A 17,186-nucleotide genomic window follows, 5' to 3' on the forward strand; every position below is an offset into this window, starting at 1 on the left:
CACAGGCTTCCCGCATAGCCCTAAGCAGGACATTTAACTGACCTCTTCATCAGGGACATGTGATTCTATTTACATTTCTAGTTTGCCTAGACTATGAGGACTCCAGGGTGGTTGCTGCATTTACATAGATTTGCTGGTATGGAAATGTTCCCCATAGCTTGGTCTGCACCCAAATATTCATTACTGTGGCAAAGATCATACAGAAGAGAGGGAACCTGAAAATAATTTATCCTGCTGCTTGATCTCCGTAATCTGTTGCCAGATTCTGGTGAGTAGACTACAATTTCAAGCAAACTCTCTTATATCAATTTCTGTATTCTCAAATTATATTGTCAGTTTGTGATTGAAATCACTATCACAGTGCTGCAACTGATGACAATTTTCCTTTTGCACTGTTGCTTCAGTGAAATAGCATAGGTTTGCTTTACCTAAGATACTCCAAATTGACAGTCTACAGGGAACTGATAGAAAAATGCAAGTGCCCCTCCCTGAGGCAGCCAACGGGGAGACAGTGATGTCTGCACATTAGCACAGCAGTGCACAAAATGGATTTCAGGTTTCTCCCCATTGATTTCCCAGCTGAAGCCACTAATCCATCACTGTCTACAGCTGCAATACCATCACAGGAGTGTGCAGTTATGGGCTCTCAAGCAGAACTTACTGTCTCACCTCAACATGGATCCTGTTCTCTCAGAGCTGACATCCTTGAATCAGATGCCATGTGCCTTCTCAGTCCTGTTTGACAGAGTACATGGCTTTAATAACTAGTATCTAGAAGTTTCATCAATTGACACTGTGAATAATTTATTTACGATAGCCTTCCCCTTGAAAACTGCTGGTGTCTTTGTGATTACTTCTTCTTCAGCCGGAAAAGGTTCTGCTTTCATTTTGCCATTCTGTTCTTAGCAATTGTTATTATTCGTTAACATTTTTTTTTTTTTTTAATCCATTATGTAATCTCTTTGGAGATCTTGTTTTGTACCTCCATGAGGGAGAAGAGTGAGATAAATTGAGTATGAAGGAGGTCAGAGAGGATGTGGGAGCTGGCTTGTGCTTGTGAGGACAACTAAGTCTAACAGCATCACCAGGTTACTGAATAAAGCACTATAACTTCAGAGAACTGAAATGCATCCTCATCACATCAGAAGTTTGCTGGGCTGATCTGTTTTGATAAACTAACTGTCCTGGTGTTAGAACTTCAAATTTGGCATTAAAGTTTATCATGACCTATTTTAGCTTGTGCTGATTACTGCCACCTTAGGAACAGGATCAATAAAGACTATAAATCGCAGACATCAGTGTGTGAACCACCCTGAAACTCTTAAGTCATGTTAATTCCCAAATGAAGCCATCCTTAGTAGGCTGTTCAATGGAGCAGTGATTTCAGCAGTAAGTGATCTACATTAACATCTAACCAGAGACAGGTTTTGTTTTTGGAGTGGAAGTGTGTCTGATGAATATGATCACCTTGATTGTGTTTAAAATGAGTACGTTTGTACATAGTTAAAATGTTTTGCATGAGTTCCAGTGCTTTCAGCACTTCTGGATTTTATACTTCATAATTATTGAGCCAAGATTTACTCTGAGGTTTGGATCTTGCAGAACAGGCTTAATAAATAGGAGATATAAATGAGAATACTATGAGATAACACCCAGTGTACACTCCTATAGGACAAAGCTGGATAATGGTGTAACCTCCAGTACAATATCTGGACACAGGTCCATATGACAAAGGTGTTAGACGAGATAATGTACCATCTGCATTTGGATCTATTGAAAATATTTTTTTTCTTTTATTTTAATGTGCTTTCCGTGGGCTATAGAGTCAATTCAGCAAAATTAATCACCATATCCTAAAATAGAATATCACAGCTCTCTGTTGAGAGTATGAAAATCATGCTTTCTTGGAAGGAATGCAGGAGAACTGAGAAGACTGCAGCATGCTGCCAAGCATCAGCGAATATTTGAAAAGGTTTATTTGGCTAATCTTCCATTTCCTTAAAACGCTTTGGGAGTGGAAGGGCCAAGGGCAAACTTTATGCCAATTTGTCCTTTGTGCCTAAGCTAAAAATGGCCCACAAAGGGTTCCTGGAGTTGAATTTTTGGCTCTAAGAGATGCCAAAAGGAAATTCAGCAACCCAAAATAATCAACGTGTACCATACTCCAGTTACAGGTGGATCCACTTTGTTTGGTTGCTATTTATATATCTCTTTAATGTATTCAGGATTCTTGTATAATTTGTTTTAAAATGCTTATATCTCCACTGAGTTGCAAATGGATGCGCAGACAAAGACAATCCTCTACTGTACAGGTGATTTAAAGAGAAACATAGTGACTTTCTTTTCCCTTTGCTATGTGGAAGACCAGTCCAGAGTCAAGGATGTTACCTTCTGCTTTGGGAAAAATGTTTCAGTTTGTTCTTGGGTGATTCTCACATAAGCTCTACTATTTTGCAAGTAGTTCCAATACAGATTTCTGAAATACATATAGTAATGTGGATTTGATTGGAAAAATGGGGTCTGATCTCTACAATGTGGGAAGAAATGCTCAGAAAAACAGGAAGAATTACATGGCAAACATAATTATCAGAGCAAATGTAACTAAGATTAGAGGTATTCTTATGTCAGTACTTACATCAATCTGTTTTCTATCTGTTAGATGGTGATTTAACATCATGGTATGATCACCACAGCCCAGAATGTTTCAGTATATGTTGTTTTTTTTCAACAACCATCCCAGATATAAATCCCAGTGGTTCTATGCTCCATAGGGTCCAGTATGTTTGGCTGGAAGAAAATTTACAATTTTAGGCAAGACAGACTGAATAAGAGATGTAAATGAATGAGATGTGCTGGACTCTGGAATCTGCTGGACCTTTTGAAGGTGGAGAGTGAAAGTGACATTTTTTTCATCACTGTCACGGAATGCACCCCGAGGTTAATTTAAGGGACAACAGGGTCCAAAACAACTTTTATTAAACTGGTGAGAAACAGGGTTTTAGCACTCCAAAAGTGGCTTAAGTAAAGGTTCGGATATCAGTTGAGGAAAATTATTTAGGGGCAGCAACCAACACAACAGGCGGTCCACAGAGTGCATGCACGTGGCTTCACTCAAAACAATGCCGGAGTCGCCCCTGAGTCCCGGAGAAGTACACACTTGCCCAAACTCGGTGCAGGATTATTTTTAAAGAGATACATACACGTACTCGTAGTGAGTACGGAAAGTGTACACTCGTGATTCTGCGAGGGTAAATTTATAATACACTTGCAATCCTGCAAGGGTTAATTTACTTACACGCGCAAATGTGCACAGAATATTACGCGTGCTTACGTGGAAGCACGGGAGGAAAGTACACTCACGATTGTGTGAGGAAATACAGTTCCACAGCTGTGCACGGAAAGTTACACATGCATATGTGCACGGAAAGTTACGCGTGCGTATGTGCACGGAAGGAAAATACACCCACGATTCTGCGAGGATTAAATTTACACGTGCTCATATGGAGCACGGAGAGTTATACATGCATAAGTGCACGGAAATTATAAATATACTCGCAATCCTGCGAGAAGTTTTACTCACAGCCGTGGCGGCGAGGCAAGCGGAGTCTCCATCTCGGGGAGCTGGGGGGGCCGTGGCTCCCAGCGGCAGTGGCTAAGCTCGTGCTCCGAGAAACTGCGCGACAATGGGCGGAGTTTCGACGAGAATTCCGTTTTTGTTATCTGATCAGACCTGACTGTAGGCATTGTTTAAGCTCCTCTGCACCCCCCACACTGGCTGTGGGTGCCTCCCAAAAACATCCCCCACCCTGAGCGTGGGCGCCCAGCAGCTTCGCCACTCCCTACCATTGCTAATGACCCTGATCAGGGTGCTCTGAGGCCAGACAAAAGAAGCTGTTAGCCTCAAGTAGCCGGGAGAGAGGGAGATGTGCCCACTCCTCCATACTGAAGGAGGTAGGGGGAGAGTGGGGGTAGAGAGGGGGAGAGAGGTGGGGGGGTGCATTCTGCCACAATCACTAAGCAGATAAACAACATATTTCTGCTAATCCATTACAGAACTTGATAACTGTTGACTGCTTATTCTCTTCAGTGAATGACTTAATGCAATAGCTTCACAGAATATCATCACACTGTGTTATGAAACTGCGAAGGCGAAAACTCATGGACTCCACACAATACAATATGAATTAAAGTGAAGCCATTTATTACAGAAACAAGCCTCCTTATATATGCAGTTATTTCCTGATCACGCATCCATGTTCCAAGCATGCATTAGCTGATTGAATATTGTCTATGTTCACGAGCTGTCCACATGCCCGAGTCTCACTGCTAATAGGTCTGTTGATTTATGTCTTGTTGAGGCCCTGTTATTGCAGAACTGCCTCACTCCCACAGCAGGTCCTGTTTTCAGCTTTCCGAGGTGGCCTTGAAATTCCTTTGGGCCTGGCTAGTTCAGTAACAGATCTCCATTGAATAGAAACCCATCCACACATTAACTTCAAGAAAATCCCTCAAATCTCTCACATGAAACCACCTGCAAAAAATAGTGCTAGATGTTCTAAGGGTGAGTTGGAGTGATGAATCTCTGAATGATGTACAACTCAAGCTATATGAGTTCAGGAGACTTAAACATCTGTGTGGTCTTCTTCAGAATCGTTGTTATCAAAAACAAGTAGAGGAACAATTTTTGTTTGTTCATTACCTTAGCTAATTCATCATTTACAAAGTGATCATAATTACCATCCTTATCTGTCTTTTCCAGGTGTTAAGCTTGTTTTTCACTTTCAATTGGTTGCTACTTTTAAGAGGCATCTGATAAAATTTCACGTGCTTTCAGAATACTAGGTGTGGCCCTGTTATGAGGAAGGTAGAGATCAAGACTTATTTATTCCTTAAAATGTATCCTGTAGAGAAGTGACTGGGTAAATGTCTTTGTAACAGATGCTGTCCAGATACTTTACTAGGGAGTGAAACCTAGAAGAGTGAATGTTTGTGCTTTGGTCAGAGGAAAAACCTTTGTTTCAGACAAAACTGGTTGAAAAAATAAAGGTATGTATGCGGTCTTTCCTTTCCTTTTTTTTCTTTCCCTCTGTTCCTTCTCTCACTTTTCTTCACATTGCCGTAATACTTGCTTCACCCTTGGCTTGGGCTGAGATGTCTCACAGAGCATGAAACCTGTTCTCAAATACACACATTTGCAGCAGAGGTTGGGTAGGTCTGTGTGATGTTTGAGGGATTTGGATACAAAGCAGGAGGAAATCCTAATGTAAGCATAACTGAATCATTAAAATGCCTGGGAGGATCTCTCCCATAGACAACACAACGACGGGGAGGAAGGTGGTGCTTAATTCAAAACAATTCAGAGATCCTTGGTGCAAACCAGGACTGATCTGAAAAACATAGTCAGTGGGCTTGAGTTATATCAAAATAAAGTCTTTCCAAGGGGAATTAAAAAAAAGGAAAAAAGAAAAAGAAAAAAAAAAAAAAGTCTGTAGCAGCGGGGTGACTGGGACAAAGGATGTGACCACACTAAAAAAACATGTTTAGTAGGATCTCTTGATGGCCTCTAAGGAAAGAAAATGCATTCAAATCCACATTTGTACAGATAAAAGGGGGCTGTAAAACAGCTAGGATACACTGATCAAGGGGAATTTTAATTACTCCTACATTGCCATAAAACTGAACTACTGAACTGAATCTTAAGGAAAGAAACAAGTTTGGAAAAAGAGAAACCACTTACCCATGAGTGCTTAAGAACAAGTTAAATACTGCAAGTTAAAAACAAGATGGGTCTGCTCAACAGGGAATAGCATAAAAATATTTTATGAAGTACACTTCAAGGGAAAGGAGCTCAGATGAAACAACTAGCATCTATGATTGTTTCAGAAATTTGCAAGTGACAAGTGATAATTACAAGATTTATAGTCAAAACATGTGTGTGCTTACAGTCCAGTATTACATAAATTTTTCTCTTCCTCCTTTTTTGGTTTGATTTTGGAGAAGGTTCCAGAAGTCTGTTTTCAATTTTGTTTATTCTCTGCCTAGTGCAGACTGAATTTTGCTGCTTTAAACTCTGTTTGGTGACTGATATTCTGAACCATTTTAAGATATCTATTTCATATGAGATCCTGCTTTTGTCATACTATTTACAGCTAGGCAGTGATCTATTAAGGCATCTATTTCCCAGACATCTGATAAGGGTTTCATAGTATTGAATACATCCAACCCCAGGTAAAGAAACAGAAAGACAGATGAAGTCAGGAAAACAAAAGATCTAAAGGCAAAGGGAAGACACAACTAACCACATAACTTATCGTTTTACTTGAAAAAGAAAAATTGGAAGGTATGAGACAGTACCAACAGATGCACTTCCCTTTTTACAAAGTCTATTTATTCTAATAGATCTCTTAATCATTAGGACATATATACCAGATTTTCTTGCACTTTTCAATCAGATTCCTAAAGATGTTTCTTTAGAAGAAATACAATGGTAAAATTATGAAGAAAGACAACGTCTGTAACTTTTCAGGAAATGCAGTTCTGCAAGTATGTATTCTCTGTACTGTTAATGGTAACCTTTAATACTAATTTTAAATAAATAGGAATAATATTTCAAAACCACTTTTAAAACTAATTGCAGATGCACGACTGTGTCTCTTATATTATTTCAAGCATTTCAGGCAAGAACTTTTCTTGGCCACAGTGCAGTGTAACCCACGCCTCCTCCCAGCCTGCCCGATGTCTGCAGCAGTGCAAGAAAGCAAGGTGCAAGCCACATGGGGAACACCAGGAAATCCAAGTCTCCACTTAGTTATACAAATGCAAAGAGCTGCAGAGTTCTGAGTCTGAAATTCATTTCACAGCAGCTGGTACTGGGCTTTTGCAATCCCTTTTGCAGCATCTACATTTCCAAAGCAGTGTAGGCATGCCACAAAGTGTTCACTTCCATAAATTCACTTTTACCTTAAGTAGCTTTGTCATAAGCCAGCAAAAGGTCTTTTGTGTTCAGAGCCACACTAATTCCATAGTTTTAGCGTTTGAACCTTTGTTCAAAAAAGGCTCTTGAGAAAATGTATATCCATAATTCCCAGCCTCCATCAGCAAAGAACATTGAAGATAAAAAAAACTCACAACATCATACTAACATAGCTCCAGGATACTATCTCAGTATAACCAGTCTCCTGTTAACAAAATTACTTGAGTGGCAAAACTAGTTCTTTACAGTTCTAGAGCACAAGATACCTCAGACTGTGATAAATAGAATTAGCAAGAACTGTCTTCACAGATTCAACAACAAGATCATATCCTGCACAGATAGGAAGTGCACCAGACAGAAATACAGTAATTTTAGGACACTAGGACATATGTATAAAATGTTCCCCAATGCTTCCTGTATCCCTTCTTTTGTGATTTCCCTTTAATCAACTTCAAACTTAGGACAAACTCCTTTACCATTAAAATCAATGGAAGTTTTATCAGGAGAACTAATCTCACCTTCAGACTTCCATTTGATTTCCTTCCTTCCTTCCTTCCTTCCTTCCTTCCTTCCTTCCTTCCTTCCTTCCTTCCTTCCTTCCTTCCTCTTCTCCCTCCCTCCCTTCCCTTTCTTTCTCCCTTATGTTTTGTCTCAAAGCATACAATGCCAGTACAACAACAGTTCATCCATTCAAAACTATACTTTGCATAGTCTAGTGGTATCTTTTTGTAGAATTTAAAACTGAACCTATTGTCAAAGTAAGCCAAAAAGACAGAGAATCTATTGTGTGAAAATGTTTCCAACAGTAATTATGTTTTTATTTCTATTATATCTCTAATACAAGGATCTCAAGATACTTCTACTTCTGATAAAAGGAGTCAAAATTATTGCTCTCTGACATGCGGCAAATGTATTTTCATAATCAAATTCTACCATGTATAGATACAGGTGAAATAGCACAGAGCTAAAGGCCTGCGAGTCCCAGAGAATGCATTGAGCTTCGATATGATCAGTTGAGAAATCACATACAGAAACTGTTGGCATGGAAGTTAGCTTTAGATGAGGAATAAAAAGGCAAGAATCTCACTATTCTACTCACTGATCAATATGAATAAACACCTGAATCCTGACTGAGAACGTTGACCACAATGGTGTATTTTCATATCTTTATTTATCATGCTCAGTATTATTTCCCCTTTGGGTATCTCTGCTTCATCAAAGGATAGTATAAGCAGATATCACTCAGTGAACAGAATTTAAGAATAGAAGTAACTCTTCCCTTTGCCAAGATTTTTTGACAAGTTAAGGACTTCAGCAGAAATCGTCTCTCTCTCTCAAAAAAGCTGTTTGTAGCTTTTGTTTAATTTTTTTTTTTCTGCATAAATACAAAGTTCCAATGTCAAAACACAATGTTTTTTTTCTTGTTTCAAAACTTATTTTGTGAATTTTCTACATTTTTTCCAGAGTAGAAGAATGGTTCCAGATTTATGTTTTCAAAGCGTCAGTGATGTTTCTAATGATGTGGGCTAATAATGTGAAGTGACATGGTTGCACTAACGTCTTTGGCTCTTTGGTCCTATCTATTCCATAAAAAGTAACAACAAAACAAACAACTGTCCAGACTGGATTTTGGTGGATACACAGTCATTCAAGACTAAATTATTTTCTTTGTAATCCTGAGTCTATTCTAGTCTAGTCTAGCCTAGTCTAGTCTTGTAATAAAAGATTCTGTTCTTCCTGAAATATCTTGAAGGATGGCTTGGATGGGCATACTCTTCTCTGGGTAAAGAACTGGATGGATGGCTGGGCCCAAAGAGCTGTGGAGAATGGAATTAAATCCACTTGGCAGCCAGTCACGACTGTTGTTCTCCAGGGTGCAGTATTGGGGCCAGTTCTGTTTAATCTCTTTATCAATGATCTGGATGAGGGGATTGATTGCACCCTTAGTAAGTTTGTCCGTGACCCCAAGTTGGGTGAGAGTGCTGGTGTGCTTGGCGGTAGGAAGACTCTACAGAGGGATCTGGACTGGCTGCACCAATGGGCTAATGCCAATTTTATGAGGATTAACAAGGCCAAGTGTCAGATCCTGCACTTGAGTCACAACAACCCCAGGCAGCGCTACAGGCTTGCAGAAAAGTGGCTGGAAAGCTGCCTGGAAGAAAAGGATCTGGAGGTGCTGATCAACAGCCAGCTGAACATGAGCCAGCAGGTGGCCAAAAAGGCCAACAGCATCCTGGCTTGTATCAGAAATAGTGTGTCCAGCAGGACCAGGGGAGTGATTGTTCCCATGTACTTAGCACTGGTGAGGTCCCACTCTGAATACTGTGTTCAGTTTTGAGCCCCTCACTACAAGAAAGACACTGAGGTGCTGGAGAGAGTTCACAGAATGGCAACAAAGCTGGTGAGGAGTCTGGAGCACAAGTCTTATGAGGAGTAGTTGAGGGAACTGGGACTGTTCAGCCTGGAGAAAAGGAGGCTGAGGGGAGACCTTATTGCTCTCTACAACTACCTGAAAGGAGTTTGTAGCTTGGAGGGTGTTGGTCTCTTCTTCCAAGTAACAAGTGACAAGATGAGAGGAAATGGCCCCTCAAGAACCAGGGAAGGTTCAGACTGGATATTAGAAAACGTTTCTTCATGGAAAGTGTTGCGAAGCACGGAAACGGGCTTCTCAGGGAAGTGGTTGAGGTATTTAAAAGATGTATTGATGAAGCTCTTCAGAACATGGTTTAGTGCTGGATTTAGGTTATGGTTGGACTCAGTGATTTTAAGTGTCTCTTCCAACCAAAATGATTCTATGATTCTATGACAAGAGTAATTGGCCTCCAGTTGCTCTAGGAGAGGTTTAGATTGGATATTAGGAAAAACTTTGTCACCAAAAGGGTTGTCAGGCATCGGAACTGGCTTCCCAGGGAAGTGACCATGCCTATAGGTGTAGATATGGTGCTTAGGGACATGGTTTAGTGGTGGATTTGGGAGTGCTAGATTAATGGTTGTGCTTAATGATCTTAAAGGCCTTTTCCCACCTAAACAATTCTGTTCTATGATTCTAAGGAGATTAAAAACAGTGGCATACCTTTGTGAATTATTGTGGTCAGTCACACAGTGGCCTGGATAGTTTTTAAGATATACCTCAGACTTGCTGGGTTTTTTGGTTTGGTTTGATTTTTTGATTTGGTTTGGCTTTAGTGCGAGCAATTCAGAATTGGTAATTTGTCAAGGGGCCTTGGGAAGTTCCTCTTTCCAGTCTGTAAACTGGGGTAATATTAATCATGTTTCTCAGGAAAGGGTTTTTTTCCTAAAGACTTGAAAACATTCATTCAGACATGGCTATAGAACATGGCTTTATGTTAAACCTTTTTGTTTAACACAGAGGATAAAGACATTTTAGTGGGATGTTGTCTGTATTTAAAATGCCTCAGTCAATAGGAATGTCCCTGGAGTGAACACTGGGTAGTTAGTCCAGGGATACTCTAGAAATACAGGCATGGCACTACTGTTGGTATTATGCTGTCAGGAAAAGCAATCTTCATAAAACAGCATGGAGATTTGATATCTGGGGTATGCATATAGAAGTAATCTTTAGCAAATGATAAGCCAAGGGTGTGATTTTCTTCCAGAATGACAAAATGAAGTAAAAAGATGAGACAAAGAACACTGAAAAGGTGAGTGAATGTGGAGTGCTAGGATATTAGATGTATGAGAGGATTTATGACTTTGCAATACAAAAGAAATTAAGGATGATTTCTGAAAAAAATGAAAAATTAATAAATACTGAAGAGATAACAGTAGCTCGATCCATTAAGTGGGACTGTCTGTGGATATTTCAGTAGCAGGAACACATAAAAAGATGGAAAAAATATTAAAAAATAGAAAGCTGAATTTGAAGCATTTTATCCATGGTTACAGTAAGATTAATTGGGCAATGGTCAATAATTATGGGAGTTTTAACTCCACTCCCTTTCAGTGCAAGAAAGTGGAAGGTATCATGAGTGTGTTCTACAACAGGGTACAAGAAGAAAACAACAGGGTACAAGAGGAAGATATTAGCTTGATTGTGAACTACCTATTTATTGATACCTTGAGCCCTGGAGGGACTTTTTACAGCCCTAAGTGAGGCCTCCAAGCTGTGTATGCAAAGCAAAGGGAACTTGGAAATGTGATCTTTGAAGAATAATAGGCTGAGTTGAAAGTTACCTGAACCACTCAATAAGAAACAGTAGAGGACAAAGGAAGATCTTAAATCCTTGCACCTGGTGATATTCTAGGCACCCAATACAAGACTGCTGAAAATTCAGAAATCTGAATCTGTGCTAAGGGTAAGCATACAAGATCTTTCAAAACAGTTCCTCAAATAATTGTAAGTCAGAATTTTTGTGGATCTAGACAGAAAATAGAAGCAGCTTTGAAAGTTCTTGACTCAGGAGGGCTAATGACTCAAAGAATCATTGTTACCACTGGGTACCAGTTAGATCTGCCTCTGACCCCATGTCCTACTCCCACAACATCACAGGAGGGTGCAGTGTCTTATTTTATCCAAACCTAAAGAAATATGAAAAGTCAGTGCATCTTGAAAAAATAGGCAGAGGTTTGCATCTAAACATACCTAATATGTAGAGAGATAACATTTATTTGAAGCAGGATTTCTACAAATGCAAATGGTATGAATTTTCATAGCTAGTAACTCAGTTTTATAGAGACATAAGCTAGAGAAAAATGTAACAGAAAAGTTAATGGAAGTATTTAATAAAGGACAATGAGCATGCCCCATAAATCTAAGCAGGAACAAACATTAGAGAAATGTATGCAGCAGCTCACTCAGTACAGGAAGGATTCCTTAACTGCAGAACATTTAACATAATGCATAAAATGGCCCATACACATCCTAACAAATCACCAATGAGTTTATTTTAACTTTTATTGCAAGACAATTTTGAAAACTTTGGTAGGTTTTGCAAGGGTTCTGGGAGCCTAAGGTTTTAGATTCACATGTATCAGGATGGCAGGCATCTGATGGCTCTTTGTAAAGTAAAATCTCAGTAGTGGGAAAAGGTCATTTGTGAACTCCAGCTATTTATGAAGTCCACCCTTGTATTTCTTTCACACATGTAGGAGGTCTTTATAACTCTTGTTGTGTTCTCTGTGCAAAGATGTCTTCCATGCCTTCCATGCAAAGGAGAGGAGGGAAGTGGCAGAGGGAGTGAAGAATTGAAGCCCATGTGGTTTCCTAGAAGAAGTTTCACTGACAACTTTGAAAACTGACGATGGAAGCATAAGGCTCCTATGACAACCTTTTGCAATTTCAGGGTACCTGTGGTATGAGGAAGGAGAACTTGATCACCAAAAAACCACAGACAGACGATGTGGCAGTTGCACATCCCCTGATGAGATCGAGCCTTCAATAGGGCAGTTGATGGCTCTTTAGCACCTTTTGTGCCCCACGGTGCTTGTCCCCACATACACACCTAGGGTGGTGCTGACAATCACATCCTCCCCACACTGGGGGCAGGGTGACTTGACCTCCACCCAGCTCGGGGGCAGGAGGGGTGGGAGCCTCAGTGAATTGACAGTGTCCTCAACAAAAGAGAGGTGCCCAGAAAAGTTGAAAAAATTCTAGACTATGTTGTAAGGATCACAGCCAGATCTGACCAGGCTATAAAAGGGGTCCCCACCAAAAAACCCCTTTGAGCGGTCCTCTGGGAGCAGCGGGTCTGTGAACTGGAGCCCTCCCCTTAGGCTGGGATGCCATCTAAGGAGACTTCCTGGGATTAAGTGTGCCTCACCTCCTCATTTTGGGTGAGTGATTGTTCTTGTTTGCTGTATATATCCTTGAGTGAGCCCTTGTCTAACCCAGGCAAGTGATTTTTTCTTCTGAGTACCTTTCAGTGAGAGTTGTCTAGTTTTGTTTCCTGTGAGTGTATGAGTGCACGCTGTGGATCTTCATTATTCTTATGTAGTCACACCCCAAGGATCTCAAGTGATATCCAAATCTGTATTTTATGTTGTCAGACTGCTAAATTGTATAAACCCTGGTTCTAGTTGGTTTATTTGCTACACTTTTCCAACTAGAATAAAGTCTGAATAGGAACTTACCGTCTGCCTAAAACTGACTTTAGAGTGCCTCCTTGCTATCATGAAACCTATCACTTTTTCTTTCCTCACTGCATACAAATTAGAAGTTATGCTTTTCCTTTTTACAGCAGTTTCTATAGTTTCTCTCAGTTTTACCATTTAAAAGCAAATGCACACAGTCATTTAAATCTTTCATCTCAGACCACCATTTTGTTTGGGAAATGGTGAATATGGCCTTCTTATTTTTCTTCCTCTGGATTTCCTTCAAATGACCCATCAAGGAGGCCTTGGGCTCTTTGTGGTGGACTCTCATGGTCTGCTTGTGGCCCAACAGAATGGGCACTGAGCTCAGAGTAGATCAACTTTTCCAGGTCTTCTCTGCAAAGATCTTGATTTTTATAGAAGTGGATGTTTAGAACTATTAATCATCCTTTATGATAATGTCCCGTGCAATTCAGATCTTCCTATGAACACCCTGGTGGGGGGAGAGGGAGAAAAAAATCAGATCAAATTAGGATGAGGTCTTTGTTTAAGCAGACATATAAAGAATGTTTTCGAGACATAGTGAGTTCATGTGGTAGTGAGTAGGTTTAAATCAGAGTTATTAATGAAAAAGTGATCCTTTAGATTGTTTCTTTACAACATTGTAATGTTTTACAGCTAGGAGAAAGTATTTGTTATAAGATACATCGAAAGATTTGATTTAAACTATAAAGAAAGGTAAAAAATAAGTTATTCTATGAAGGTTAATTAACCACACTCAACATTTTTGGTTTAATCATGGTATCATTAGAGATTTCTTCTCAGTCAGCTAGATATTGATGCTTGTTGTGAATATTTGATGTACTTTAGTAATCTGAGTTAGAGTACAGATGTGAATATGCAATTCATTGTTAAATAGCAGTTTTCAAGTTGCAAGTTATTTATTTAATATGCAAGAGACATCCTGAAATTTCAGTTTTAATGTATACTTCAGCACTGTTTGGTGATTTTTTATTTTTTTTTTTTTATTTGCTAGTAGTTGCCATATCCTTAAAGTTAACATGTAAGTATCTGAATACCTATGGCCAATGTTTCAGAACAGCAAGCATGGAGACAGTGACTGATATCACTGAAGGACATTTGATCCTGAACACATGTAATTATACCAGGGTACAACATGGATCTGAATGAGGTTCAAAGCTTATATGTTTCCTTATGTTACTCTTCAGAACATGAAATTAAAGGGAATGATCAAAGTGTTGATGAGCTGGAAATTTGTTGATATAATGTCAAACATTTATTTTTTAATGAAGGAATTGGATTTTCTAGGGATCTAAAATGGTACACCACCATCTAACCTTACCTGGCAACAATAAATTTGTCCTTGTGTTTTCAAATTGAGCATGTTCTAAAACTGCTAGGTTTTGATTAAGAATACCCAACTAAGATAGGGCAGTCAGTTCTTCTGAACACTTTCAATAGAAAGAGCTTATTTTCACTGCTTAAGATGAACTCATATCCTGTCATCACTCTTGGTCTAGTGCTAGGCTTTCAGACAAATTACACATCTACTGTGTTAAGCTTTCCTCTTTGGGAAAAAAAGAAGAGATTGTAAAAGAGAAAATATGCAATGCATTTTTATTCTGGTCATAAATTGAAATGCCTTTGTTTCGTTCTTTTTTTTTTTTTCCTTCCCCCCCCCCTCCTCCGTATTATAAAGAATCAGATGCTCATTTTCTTGCCAAAAGCAGCATTATGTGCAGTGGACTAATCTGTTTTTAAAAATTGCATCATTATCCCCATCCTGCTTTAGAAAGTGTATGAACATTAAAGCTTTTATTATTTCCATTAGCAGAACCCAGATCATGTATTTCAGAAAAACAATTAGTCACTGAGATTGGCTAACAGTTATACAGGTGGTTGTAACTGCAATGTGTGTGTGTAAGAAGTTAATTTAGCTCTTGACAATGAATATCTTTGACAATGAAGGAATCCTTGTGCCCACCCAATGTATTTTCTACAGTGATGTAGGAAAATTTTATATAAGCAAAATACTTTCTGATTTTACATAAGTCAATAGACATATTTGCAAGTGTATGTTATTTAGCAGTCCAGATTAAACACATTGGAATGAGCCAGCATTTTCTATGCAATGATCTTTTAATAAGACATCAAAAAAAAAACCCAAACCAAAACAGCTTTCCATATTATAGTTCTTCAGACGAATTCATAATCTTTCGAGAAATAAATGATGCTGCAAATCTATTCTGAATGTAAACATTTTCCTTATAACCAAGATGTCTTGGTGCATGTAGACAGAAGCCAGTTTGCAAGTAAACATGCAAGTTGGGAGAAATATAGGAAGGAGCAAAGTGGGTTATGATGTCTGGTTATTGGTTATCTGAGGTGACCATATTATATGTCTTTCCATAAAGTCACTTCCCACAAATTATTCATAGAACTTGATCTTAAAATCGCTGTTTGTTCCTATCCGCTATTTCTATGTCAAAAAGTATTTCAGTACCTCACTTTTATGATGCACAGAAATTTTTCTCCGTCTGCCAGTCTAAATGCAATGAACACATATTATTGATATTCCCAGAAATGGCCCAACATGAGGCCAGCGATCCTGGACACGCTGTGTGTATCTGGCTGTGTTTCTTGCTGGGCTGGCAGTAGTGTCATAACACTGTGAGCGAAGTATCTTTCCATATTGCAAAGACCAAAACAGGGTTGACAGTCTGCTTGTTTGTTTGTCTGTCTCATATTACTTGTTTGTCTGACATCTATGCACATCTACAGGACTATCAAAGTTCAGGAAGGACAGATATGTATGTATTTCCAATTTTTATTGAGGACCAGTCCCTGCCATAAGCTTCCTCCGAGACAAACTGGCTCTGAGCAAACAACCCTACTGCACATTATTGCTTTAATAGCATGATTTAGCCCTCGAGTATTTACTAAAAGAGAAATTTCTGAGTTTAAACAGTAATTGATAAAATATATCAATAACTAAATTTAGCAAGAAACCTTATGTTGCTGTAGGAGTTTTAACTTGTGGATTGCCTGAATTATATCTTCAAAATTTCATTGTTCTGTTTGTCTAGTCATTGTCTTTTATTTTGTGAATAGCTGTGAAATTAACATTTTTGGGTATTGAAAGAGGTCTTTGTGTGTATTTTTGTGGTGTATCTGCATGGCTGTCTTTTTACCCCAAATGTCTGCTCACTTATCTTTGCAGTGTTTATATATTTCTCTTCATTATTAGTATTTGAAAATTTTTCAGCATTAACTTTAAAATGGAATTATAGGTCATTTATCTTTGAATGCGCACTGAGAGGTAATCAATTGTAGCATCACTTTATTGATGGTGTTTTGAAAGTCTTCCAGAAAAACTCTTGGCCTTGTTCTGCATTTCATTCTCATTGGATTGATTTATGCTAAAAATATTTCCTTGGGTTCCACAAAAGCTGCACTTTAGTGGTTGGCTTCTTATTATACTATCCTTCATTGGCAGTAACTGTGAAAAAAAGGAATGTTGCTCATGAAAACACTACAGCCATTAGCACAATTTAATTATTCAGATAAGTACAACGGAGCCATTAATAAGACACTGCAAGGACATCACACATCACCCCCAAAACAGGAACATTCAGTTAGATTCCCATGCACATTTTGTTTGTGACAAGAAAGAAAAATATTGAACACAACAACTGCTTAGTTACAAAGAAAAAGTGATTTCCAATTAAGACGGTCAATCCAAATTGTGAAACAGGGTAACATAGTAAACCATTTTATTCTTCTTGAATTATTTTCTACGTAACTTCTATTAATCCCATAACAGAAAAATTTCCAGAGGCAAGACAGACCTTTATTAGTATCAGGGTAAGGTTTCCTGCTTTAGAGATGAATAAGAATGAACCCTCTCTCTCTCAAAAAAAAAAAAGAATTAAAACAGTCAATATGTCAAAGCAAATGTATGTGGGTAGCTGCAAATGCTTGATTAGAATAACAGTGCTATTGTATTTAAAAACTTACAGACATCTTTGGGGAGATGAACCTGTGTCAGTTGTGAAAAGAAGCAAAATTGTTAAATATTTTCAAGTATTTAATGAAACCTCTCAACTGAAACAGTCTTGTTAAATTATTTATTGAAAATCTA

This window comes from Nesoenas mayeri (genome assembly GCF_963082525.1).
Source record: "Nesoenas mayeri genome assembly, chromosome: 2".
NCBI classification, from domain to species: Eukaryota; Metazoa; Chordata; class Aves; order Columbiformes; family Columbidae; genus Nesoenas; species Nesoenas mayeri.